This window comes from Sander vitreus, chromosome 14 (genome assembly GCF_031162955.1).
Source record: "Sander vitreus isolate 19-12246 chromosome 14, sanVit1, whole genome shotgun sequence".
Classification (NCBI taxonomy): domain Eukaryota; kingdom Metazoa; phylum Chordata; class Actinopteri; order Perciformes; family Percidae; genus Sander; species Sander vitreus.
The window spans coordinates 5,953,542-5,966,505 of record NC_135868.1 but is presented as its reverse complement, the minus strand read 5'-3'; the positions used below and the strand labels follow the sequence as shown (position 1 = coordinate 5,966,505).

The window sequence follows — 12,964 nt, the reverse complement described above, 5'->3', positions numbered from 1 at the left end:
CAATGTTGAATTCCAAATGGTCAGAATCAAACTACTGCGAATGTTTCAGTCACCGAAGCTGTGGAAACCTGGTGGAAGCGAGTCATGATCGTGGCAAATGATTTCAAATAATTTTACGTTTATTTTGTCCATAGTCTATCGCTTTATCAAACCATAATGCATGCTATTGTTATTTTACTGCTGTGCCACTTCCACGATACATCTGCGGGTAAGTTTAAAACGTTTTGTAGTTATAATAGGCTAAACTTTGAAGATACTGCGTTGGCTGATGTCGCGTTAAAGCGGAACTAATCAAGAACAGTCTTTTTGTTGTTGTTGTAGGCCTTGTGTTTCCGGACAAGTTAGTTTATTTAGATTAATTTGGATAGGCCTTCATTCATTTATAACTAATCATAAGCAATCATATATTATACTCATATATTTACAGCTTATTTTACAGATAGCCTAAATGTTGTTTACCTGATGTCCTCTAACCATTATCTAACCATCAACAAGTCTGTTGGGGCGATAACAAAGAAAGATGGCAGCTTGCTTTTTATGAAGATTCATGGGTACTACTCAATATGTTAATATAATGAATATAAAAGTAATAGGCCTAATGAAATTCCAATGTCCAAACAGTTTCAGTCCGTTACGAAAATATCTGTAATGTGTAAAGCGAAAAATGAAAGTTCTGTGACACTTTGATTGATAAACAATAGTTAGGCTACTTTTAATATTGTAGTGTAATAATAATAATAATAATAATAATAATAATAATAATAATAATATAAACTGGTCCATTTATATACTGTATATACTATTTATAGTTTGATGGAAAATAAGCAGCTTGTGTTTTTTTTATTTGATCACATTTGAAGATAAAGCCCTGTTTTGACTTCTATTTGTTCTATGTACATCTGTATATAAAAATACCTGACAATCACTCTGGAAGTAAGGAAAGGTTTTTATTCTTGTGTTTTAAACTTGTTGGGTAAATATTGATTACATTAATGACAGATTATGCCTTTAAGAAAACAATTTTGTATTACAGACCAGTATTATACTACATATATATTATCTGTAGTAGGTTCTCATTTTGAATTGTCCTTTATAGTGTTTTTTATAGTGAATGTTGTAGTAAAACACTAGCTTATAAATGGCTTATATTATTGTACAAATGGCATTTCTAAATCTTGTTATCATTTTATTAACTGTTTTACAGTGACTCACTCTCTGAAGTATTTCTTCACTGCTTCTTCTGGAGTCCCAAACTTCCCAGAGTTTGTGATTGTTGGATTGGTTGATAACGTTGAGATGGTTCACTATGACAGTAACACCAAGAGAGCAGAACCCAAACAGGACTGGATGAGCAGAGTCACAGAAGATGATCCTCAGTACTGGCAGAGGCAGACTGAGATCTTGATGGGTCACCAGCAGACCTTCAAAGCCAACATTGAAGTTGCAAAGGAGCGCTTCAACCAAACTGGAGGTTTGTTTATGTTTCACTTTCTACTGATAAAATGTTGTTTATATTTTCATCCTTTTATTTTAGTTAACACACACAGAGACACACAGACACACACAGACACACACACTCACTATAATGAAAAGATTGATTAGTTTGAGCCCTAAATATACAGTAGAACTACAGATTAGATTAGTTTAACTCTGCAAGCCAACATCTGCAGCTGGAAACAGCTTTCGGTTGTGCTGAATGATTGGCTGATGGATGGACCAATCAGGACACACCGACTGCCTCCCAGTCTCCATAGTGGCATAATAGTGGATTGTGATAGTGATGGTCTGTCTGGTTTTATTCTGACCAGTTGTAGTGACACAGTGTCCTGGCGGAGCAGCTGGAGTCTAGTGACTAATCCTGGAGTTAAAAAATGTATAAATGACTTATTCTTGACAAAAGGTAAAACAACTGTGTGCGTGCGCACATTTGAATAATGTTGGGCTGTAAACGGGTTCGGGCTTTTAAAAAGCTGTCAATCAAAATGTACTTGCTTGGGCCGAATTGTGTCGGGCTCGGGCCTTGTCGGGCCTAACTTTTAAAGCCACCAAACTAAGTGAAAGGAGGTGTAGATCCTCTGTTTTGGTGTCTGTGGATCAGTGTTTCTCTGTGGTAAAGATGTGAAATCAGCTGATAAGAGATGACTCATTCTCTTTCTCTCTCTCTCTCTCTCTCTCTCTCTCTCTCTCTCTCTCTCTCTCTCTCAGGTGTCCACATTCTCCAGAGTATGTACGGCTGTGAGTGGGATGATGAGACTGGAGAGGTTAATGGAATTCGTCAGGATGGTTATGATGGAGAAGACTTCATATCATTTGACCTGAAGACAGAGTCGTGGATCGCTCCAAAACAACAGGCTGTCATCACCAAACACAAGTGGGATCATAACGAAGCTCAGATAGCTCAGAGTAAACACTACCTGACCCAGGAGTGTCCTGAGTGGGTGAAGAAGTATCTGAACTATGGGAGGAGCTCTCTGCTGAGAACAGGTAGAATCACATGACCTGATGGAGTTTATTGTAATTTCCCTTGCAGGATTAATAAAGTATAAATTATTATTATTATTTATTATTAGTTTCATAGACTCAACACTGTTGCTGAAACAGTATTTTTTTGTAAATTACACATCTGTTGATCTCTATCACATTTGTTATTTTCCTTCTTTATCTCATTACGACTCTCTTCTTCCATTTGCTAAATGTGTGTTAAAGTACCAGTACTCTATACTGGAATGATAGTAATAATCCAAATACGTTTTTAAAAATTAATAAAATATCTCTCTGTCTCTCTGTCTCTCTGTCTCTGTCTCTCTCTCTCTCTCTCTCTCTCTCTCTCTCTCTCTCTCTCTCTCTCTCTCTCTCTCTGCAGAGGTTCCCTCAGTGTCTCTCCTCCAGAAGTCTCCCTCCTCTCAGCTGTCAGCTGCCACGCTACAGGTTTGTACCCTGACAGAGCCATGATGTTCTGGAGGAAAGATGGAGAGGAGCTTCATGAGGACGTGGACGTCGGAGAGATCCTCCCCAACCACGATGGATCCTTCCAGATGAGTGTTGACCTGGACCTTTCATCAGTCCCAGCTGAAGACTGGAGGAGGTACGACTGTGTGTTTCAGCTCTCTGGTATGAAGGACGACATCGTCACCAAACTGGACAAAGCAAAGATCTGGACCAACAGAGGTAAGAATGGAATCAGGTGGAGATGGCAAACACAAATGTAATTTGTTCTGTGGTTAATGAATGTTTATGTGCTGTATACATCTTTATTTTTATGTGCTTTCTGGTTTGAACTGATGGACGCCCCAAAAAAAATTACATTCATTATCTCAATTTTAAGTAATTTTACAGTTTTTTTATCACACAATGGACGTCATGCAAGAACCACTCGTAGGAACAGATTTATATGAGTGATTTAAGAGAATTGGTGGCTGTGGTAGAAATTCTAATACCTAGGTAAGATCTGAAATAAGGCTTCATTCAACCAAGTCTTTTAAGTATTTATTCTTTGCGCAAAGAAGGATCAGTTCATCATGAGTGTCTGAGATAATGAACTAAGAGTCTTAGAGAATCATTTGCTTGTTTACCCTCTACAAGCTGACAGCAGTGGGGAGGGGGTAAAATTAACAGCCCTTCTGACTATCAGTCCATCTGACCTCTGACCCCCAAATCTGTGACCAAAATGGGAGGTAGAGTAAAGCCAGTCTCTGCACTTTAGATAAACAGAAGAACATAAAGTTAAGCTATAAAGTGGCACTCACCAATCTTCTCATATTTCTCTCTTCCAGACCATCATCTACTGTAGTCTATAATATTCTGTTGCCTAAAATATCTCTGTGACTGTCCCATGACCACCTCTCATATTAGTTAAGAACCATTTTGCTTTAGAAAAACATTATTTAGCATCTCATTTTAGATCACTCCCTCTTTATTTCTGTCCCACTGTACACAGCTGTACTGTTAATATTTAGTAACTGCTTCAGATCTTCTAATAGCACTACACTGACACTGCTACAGTTGTTGCTGGTTTAAACAGCAGGACTTGGAGCTCCGTGGTGGGAAATTCTTCTTTTTACTCTTTGGCAGTGGTGGATGCAAAACGTGACAGATTTGTTGGGCCTAGATTAAGTCGAGGTGGGCCTGAATCTGATTGTCCCGAATCATCCACATAGTTCCCGAATCCAGAAAATTATACTAGAGCAGCAGTCTTGAGTTGCCTGATGAAACATTTTTCGTAGGGCTTAAAGGAGAAAAAGGGAATTCATTATAGATGGATTACCATTTTCGTTGTTTAAGATACTGCTCGTTCAACTTCCAATTATGATTAACTATCTCATATTTTTGACTAGACTAAATGAGCCAACATGTCAACAAACTATCTACTATTTTCAACATACTAGGTCATAGTTTTGGCCTTAACCAAAACATTATTTTATCTCATGCATTGTTTTCTTGTCCCTGTAGAAATGTGTTTCTTTATGTTGAACATTGGACGCATTTGAGCAGAAGAGAACCGTAAAGTGCTTTGATATTGGCGAATTTGCATTTCTAGGATGGCGAAGGAATGTCCCGCCCTTATACACCTCTGATTGGCTGGTACCTGCTGCCTTCGTTTGTTGGATTGGTTAGGTTTAGGCACAGGAAGGAGATTGGTTAAGCCAATCAGAGGCAGGGTAGGGCGGTACATGGTTCGCCCTCCTAGGAAAACATAAATTTGCCTCCGTTTGTGCGTCTTCTTCTGGACTGGTTTAAACCGACAGAAAGCTGCCAGAGCTTCTGCTTCTGACCTGCGGGGAGAAACACAGCCTTCAGCCGCTCACAGTGAGAGTTTACACACACCCAGCCGCAGACATTCACTCCCAGTACTATGTCCACTTTCTGTGTGCTGAGCCTCAGCAAAAATGAGTGAGTGCAACTTGTTTAGCCATATTAAAACAAAATCAAGATACCATGACACTTCTAGCGAACGTTACCGTTGTTCGTGCCAGATTGCTGTAGTGCTACATTGATGTTACATTGACCAATGAAAACACCAACACATTTAACTTTTTAAATAGTTATCAGGCTTACTTATAATTTTACTGTTTTTAACATGTTATAGATAAAATACACCACATACAGTACTAATATCCATGTTTAACTATACAGAGCAGTATTTTTTTGTTGTGAATTTCTGATTGGGCGGGCCACAGCTCCGCGCCTGCTCTTTGGTAACATTTTGTGACTTAAATTTTCTCACGAGCAGAGCGGAACAGTTCAACTTGTACGGTGATTTTAGATGCTGAACACAAACCTCCCCATAAACAGCTTGTGTTCGTCAGGCTAAAACAAGCCATTTACAAGAAATGTGTCCAGTTAAGAGAGTTGGTGATTTTGAACACTTGTATGAGCAAACCTCTTGGAAAACAAGTAAGAGAGATTTAGGATAAAAATAGGAAAATGTTCTTGCATGAAGGCCATAGACTGGTTTATTTCTGCTGCTTTTTGACTCTTCAAAAACCTCTGAATGATGCAGTACAAGGTCAATAATGCAACATACAAAACATGATTTTATTTCTTGGTTTATACTTTGCTAAATTTAAGAGGACGTTAGCTTTGTTCAATTTAAAAAAAAAAAAGCTGGTTTTGCTAAAGTTGTTTCTGTATTTCCAAATGATTATTTCTGCAGTTATCAATAATAAAACAATGAAAGATTTTACTGTAATATATTTTTTACAGAGACACACTTTAAAAAAAAGAAACCCGCTGACTTGACCGTCATAATGATCTCTGCTGCAGTGGCTGTGGTTGCTCTCGTCCTCATCGCTGTGATTGGATTCATCATTTACAAAAAGAAGAATGGTGAGAGAAGCAAAGATTTCCACATTTGACTTTTCCAGTTCTTCCTTGATGTTAGTCTTGAGTAAATGGTTTATCCAGATTAAAAAGTGAAACAAAAGTGATAAAATAAAATCTAAACAGAAATGTAGAAGGGATTTTTAACCAACTTGAGTGAGTAGAAACTCAGTAAATCAGTATCCTTGCATTTGCACTTTGACAACTGAAACAATGTCTTTTTCTTTTTTACAGTACAACTTCTGAATTGATTTTCAAAGTAGCTTTCACTGAGTGCTAAAGATGATAACGGATTAATAATTCCTAATTCACAAAAATGTGAAGCAGCGCCTCAGAGCCACAGTGCCCCCTGCTGTTTTAGTCACTAACCAGCCATGTCAGCTGATCATACAGTAGCTCTCTCCGGTAGTTTACAAAGTCTGGGTTAATGTTGATACGCTGCCTAAATTCACCAAAATTGTTATTAGATAAGAGTTGATATTCATCCATATTACAAAATTGAAACAAGGGTTAGTTCAAGGCACACCAAAATCTGAAGCAGCTACCAGTGAACAGTATAAGCGCATCATGATAATATGACCCAAACTTTATGATGTTAAAGAGAAGTATAGGAAAGAAATGAAGACCTTAACAGAACTGTAAAAGGTATTTGTAACCAGTGTAAGTGAGTGGTAGTGAGTGGTAGATTTAGTGGAGAAGAGATGTTCTGGCATTTGCAACTTTGGCATCTAAAAATCATGTCTTTATATTTCAGCTACATCCTATCAACAGGGTAAGTACAACTTGTTTTGATTGTATTAAAATGTTTGTTCTCTGGATAGATGCTTGTGTATATATACACTGAGTGCACAAGTTAAACTATCTTTGATTCCTAATTCACCTAAATTTAAAGCAACTATGCCAACCACACGTTCAAGTAAACCTATTTTTTCAGCTACTACTGTCAGTGACTGCCTTTATTCTGAAGTGAGACTGAAGTGAGAGAAAGGATTCTGTTTTCAACTCTCATAACATTAAACTACAGAAAAACCACATTTAAATTGAAAAGTCAAAAATAAAATAATCATGTAACACTTATATAAACAAGTATAACCTTGGGTGGAGGTAGGGAATAGCTATGTTGTCCATGCTATTTAAGAATGTAATGGTAATTAGAATTGAATTTAATGACGTAAATTGTGATGATACAAAGAAAATGCCTCGCCGCCCAACACTGCTCTAAGGGGGTTTGGCAGAACTCTCTCCCACCAACACACAGGCTCAGGGTTCAATTTCTGTCTGTAAAAGTTAGTTTTTTCGAAGTGATGTTTAGTGGGGAAGAAGTGTTGTCCGGAGTTACATGAGTAATAACAGATTTGTAACATTTGTATAGAGAAAGTCATGATTCAAAGGTTTTTGGTTTCTAACAGTCACCTCAGAGCAGTTCAGCTGGTGTAGTTGAAGTAGTGTTGCCTTCTCACTGTTTTGTTTTGTTCTGTTTTTGTAGACAAGAAGACTTTACCTGACCCTTCTCGTACAAGAACATTGAGCAACACAGGTTCATATATGTCTGTCTGTCTGTCTTTATGTACACATCTATCTAATAAATCTGGAAGCGTGTGTGTGTGTGTGTGTGTGTGTGTGTGTGTGTGTGTGTGTGCGCGCGCCGTTCATCCAATCTACTTCACGCTTGCTTTCCTGGGTACCCAATGAACTTGGGGTCTGGAATTTGGAGCAGTTTGGACAGCGTTTGGATAATAAACTGTGAATAAAACTTAAAGGCCGCGGAAAAAAAGCCCTGCCGCTGGCTCTTCCGTGTCTACCCTTCACAATAAAGCTCCATGTTAAATTCACCCAGCATTTTGCTAAGAGGAAACTCAATAAAAAAAACCTATTTCTACCCTTCACAAACCCAACCTTCACCTAACCCTAAAGCTGGGTTTCCACAGGCAGTGTTTTTCAACTGCAACTCCGCTGTTTCGGTCCGGATTTCAAGCGGAATTGTGTGACCACAACATGATGCCGACCGTGTACACGTTTTCAAGACAATGAGTTTTTGGTGTGGATATACAGTACGTTTTCCATCAGTTTATATCTGGCCTAACACAACTGTAAATGTTCTACTCCAGTCATACACTTTGCTGCTTAAACACTTGTGTTTAGTTTAGTTTGAATAACGTTATATGACTAGCAACAAGCTAGTTGTCATTGCAACAATGCTAACGTTACTACACAGTTTTCCCGTATAGCATGTCTGTATACACGGTAGAATATATTAGAGGCACATTAACAAGTCTGCCCTCTCATTGGCTCTTGTCCACTTTGGTAGAGCGGGGAGAGCGGTGAACATCCGGGCACTTCTGTTGCCAGCAGCTGCTAACTTATAACAGTAATAACATTACTGCCAGCAAAATACCCCTGCGAATTAAATCCATACTTCAACGTTAACACTCAAGCCACTTAGCCTGTTTGGAAATGAACACCTCTGCTGAAGTGTTAAATTCATTAACGAAAGGTTATATCATGAGACAGCACCGCCGTCATTAAACGCTGACTCTGGCGAAATCAACATGCAATATCGTCGACGAAAAAGACAACACTAAAATGTAGTTAAAAATCTTTATTTGCATTGCCTTCCACCTTTTCCTCCAGCCCCTCCGTCTCTCTCTCCACGCGCACACACACTCCCACTCACAGTCCAGAGCCAAAGCAGTCTCTGTTAGTCCGTCTCTGTACTGGTTGATTAACGCAGATATTTGCTGATTGGCTCTCATTACGGGCTGGATTGGGTGGTGCATGGCGCACCGCCATAAGTCCATGAGGCAAATGTCTGTGATTACTCCACATTTTAATTGTGATATTTTGTGACTAAATTCTGAATCTGCCACGTCTGTCAGGTAAATGTGGTAGTACAATGTTTTTCTCTAAAGTAGGAGTACACTGTAAGTTAGTAGTAGGCTATACATTGTGGTTGCTAAGTGGTTCGGGGGCCTGCTGTAAGTAATTTAGGGGTACAATGGTTCTGGAGAAAGCTTCAAGCAGCAATACCACAATCTGCTCGTTCCAAACAGGCACATTTTGAATGGGCACTGTACTAGTAATTATCAAATCCATTTCTGTTCTACTTGATTATTGTTCAAATGATTTTGTGTTTTGTTCTTCTCAGAGTCAGAGACTTCTTCAAGTGGTTCTTCTACAGACAGTATAAACAGCTTCACAGCATTGCTCAAAAGGTAACTAATGGCTCTGTCTGTCTGAAATATCAACTGTATTAATGCATATTCTGAGAACTTACTATTTAATTGTCTGGGCAGTGGCCAGTGAAAGTGTGAAGAGGAGGTTGAAGTCCACTTTGGCAACATCTACAAAGTTTCTACACGATCTGTAATCCATACAGAAGGGCCACCTCACCAGCAAAATGGATTGAATATCACTTGTTTTATGTGGTCAAAAATGTGCAGTGCGATGAGGCTTTAAAGCTACAATAATCCATATTTGTGTGGCAAAAACTTATCAAATGACAATGTGTAATGTAAAAGGTGACACTTGTAGTGACAAGCCCACCGAGAATTAACATCAGTTCATGTTTATGGATAAATTCTGAACCGGGAAAAAGGAGCAGTGCCACCACATTTAAAATTCGCAAAGTGATAGATTTAGGGTTGGGAATTTAATAGTAGAGGCTCATCGATTGGAATACAGAGAAAACTAATTTGAAAAATTAGTTGACAAAAACATATCACAAATATTCCAAAACATCAAATGAGGATGATCATTTTTAAAGAGAAGTAAAACACGATATTCAAAACAATGAAAGCATCCCAGCACTCTTCATACATACATGATAAAGATCTGTGTCTTCATCTAAAATAATCCTCCATAGTTACAGTTTGATACCTCTGCTGTCTGCTGTCGGGCTTTTCTGGTTAAATCAATATTAATAACATGTTAACACTTTGTTACACATAAACACACATACATACATTCCATCTCCATACATCCACTCCTAGGGTGTGGCAGAGATATGATGATATCAACCTTGAGATAACAGATATTTGTCAGCCAGTAGAGTTTTCTTCACTATTTCTAGTGAGAAAGTCATCCTTTGGTTCTCTGGTTGGATCAGATCACCGGGGGCAACACTGCAAATCAGTCAGCAACATCAGTCAGTCAGCAACATCAGTCAGTCAGCAACATCAGTCAGCAACATTAGTCAGTCAGTCAGCAACATCAGTCAGCAACATCAGTCAGCAACATCAGTCAGCAACATCAGTCAGTCAGCAACATCAGTCAGCAACATCAGTCAGCAACATCAGTCAGCAACATTAGTCAGCAACATCAGTCAGCAACATCAGTCAGTCAGCAACATCAGTCAGTAACATCAGTCAGTCAGCAACATCAGTCAGCAACATTAGTCAGTCAGCAACATCAGTCAGTCAGCAACATCAGTCAGTAACATCAGTCAGTCAGCAACATCAGTCAGCAACATTAGTCAGTCAGCAACATCAGTCAGTCAGCAACATCAGTCAGCAACATTAGTCAGTCAGTCAGCAACATCAGTCAGCAACATTAGTCAGTCAGCAACATCAGTCAGTAACATCAGTCAGCAACATCCAGAAACATGCTGCACAGATTAGACACCCTAAATGTCCCGGAGGTGTAAATGTTCTCTATCTGTGTTCCTTCTGGTGACTGCAGCTCTTGCCCAGTGAATGATAGGTTGGATCAATGTTGCCCACCCCTCTGCACACACACACACACACACACACACACACACACACACACACACACACACACACACACACACACACAGTGATAAATGTTGAATAACATTGCCTTGCTATTTTGTTTCATTTTGAATTGGTGTTTTGCTTTTCAATAAAGTGCTCAATACTCAACATTTTGGTGTTTTTTGTGATTCCACAAACACATCTGACTATGACTGGAGCTACAATATATGAATATTCCTGAGTATCCACTATTGTCACAGAGACTAAATTAATGTTTCTCTGACCTGTAGATGGTAAACTAAAGAGGGGGAATAAAAAAATGATTTGGGGCACTTACGATTCTTTACAGATACTGCAGGGGAATTTGACTTTTCACATGACAAGATAACAAATGGGATGGTTTTGTTTGTTGCAGATCTTTTTTTGAGACAGTTTTGCATTCTCTCTTTTGTATCTGCCTCCTCTAATAAGAAAGGTCTTAACACAAGTTCTGAGTTTGTTTCTCATAGGAGGCATATCGATAATAGTAGATCAAACTATTGGAAAGAGGAGGCTTAAGACTCAGGTATTGATCAGCAGCGAGCAGGAAGAGTTCAAGCCTCAAAGTCACAAACAATATAACTATATGACTCATAGATGACGCGCAGGTCAGTTAAAACTTTTTTCTTCTTTTTAAGTTGGTTGATTGTAAAAGAATAAATGCTGTATGTCTTTAGCCTACTTCTTTTGATAGTCCCAGCAGGACTTCTTGCAGATTCTAGAAATAGCCTAAATAAAAGACAAAACCCAAACAAACCCATTATCTTAAAGTTCATGTTGGGCAGAAATGTAGGCTATAATTCCTCCAATTTTCATTCAACGTCTTTATTTCGACCATTATTTGATAATATCCGGAGCATTAAGACCGAAACTGTCTGACCCGATCTTAACGTTAAAATGGCAGCATAGGATAGAATAGATAGAATAACTATTTGTACATTAGATTGTTACACTGATTGTTTTGCTCACTATAAAATAAAAATTGCATCTCATAAAAATCAATATTTGAAGCCATTCATCAGATAATTCCACAGTTTGACTCACAAACTGAAACATGAATATAGTTTACTGAGTTTAGCTGTTTACAACTTGAAGATAAATCCTCCATCATATTATTAGCTGATATCATCTTATTGCAGATATATTGGTATCAGTGGATATGTTGGCTGATAACAGAAACAGTAAACTAGGTCTGAGCTCATTTAGAAACAGAGTCATCATTACATAGTTTGTCCACCAGAGAGCACAAGTTGATCTTTAAACTGGGAAATGTTCTGATCAGTGTGGATCTGGGTCAAACTCATTATTTATGTGCATGTGCATATATATATATATATATATATATATATATATATATATATATATATATATATATATTTTAAAGACTATCGACTGTTATATCAGGTTTTAAAACCAAACTAAAAGTATTGATATCAGCCTCAAAGATCCAGCATCACCGAGCTCTACTGCTGTTTAAATATTTGATCTATTCATTTATTTATTATTTATTCATTTCGTGATTCTGGGACAGATTTGTAAAAGATGTTTTGGTGACTAGTGGAGAATTGTAAAGTGCAGCTTCAGCCAGAAATGTGATGTGTGTTGATTCAGAGAGCAGAGGACAGTGGAGGATTCTGAAACAGACCATCAGAAACTCCCAGACACCTGCAGAAAGTTGACTCTGTTGATACTGAAAATAATGTAGAATAAAGTTTGCGAGTCAGGACTGAGAGAGAAGAAACATCAGTTGGTGGAGGAAACGTTGGAGATGAATCCAGTTTAGACCTGATACTAATAGAAACTGAACACAATGACTACAAGAGGAATAGAAAGATCTCTTACTTTCTACAAAGAGAACTTTCTCAAATATCAAGTTGTGTCCGTTCACGTTTCTATGAGCTCGTCTTCAAATTCAGAAGATTTTGACTCATAATTGGTTATCAGAGACATTTAGCGTTACATTTAATCATAATTGTAAAGTTAATATATAAACATGAAGATTAAAATAAGTTAGATAATGAGTCAGATATTCATTTCTTGTTATTCCTACATCCCAAATTCCCAAACCCTCTGACAACAACATCCAAAATGTATAATCCATTCTTACTTGAATATGAGAAAATGAAAGCAGCAAGAAAAGAGCAAAGAACCCATCTCTGAACCGTAGAAAGAGAAGTGCTGCAAGTTTTATCTTCAAACAACTCTCTTAATAATCCCCTGCAGTCATGTGGACTTATTTATAAACGTGCAATAACAGCATATTTTTCTTTTTTTATATGCTGCCATTCAATATCTGCAATAATAATATTAATGCTGCTTTCAAACTCCTTTTTAAATTTTTGTAATGTCATATTTAAATGTTAAAATACCACTCTGTAGCATTTGTATTTATTTAA

At 37.9% G+C, this 12,964-nt stretch overlaps 1 pseudogene across 1 annotated transcript; it reads left to right on the top strand.

The window, feature by feature from the left end:
- Positions 1-29: 29 nt before the first annotated feature.
- On the top strand, positions 30-10,697 carry LOC144528428 (major histocompatibility complex class I-related protein 1-like; annotated as a pseudogene). Its single transcript, XR_013502900.1, has 9 exons — positions 30-208; positions 1,205-1,471; positions 2,206-2,484; positions 2,864-3,168; positions 5,722-5,826; positions 6,575-6,592; positions 7,307-7,357; positions 8,966-9,032; positions 9,114-10,697. The product of XR_013502900.1 is annotated as a major histocompatibility complex class I-related protein 1-like (transcript).
- The last annotated feature ends 2,267 nt before the right edge of the window (positions 10,698-12,964 follow it).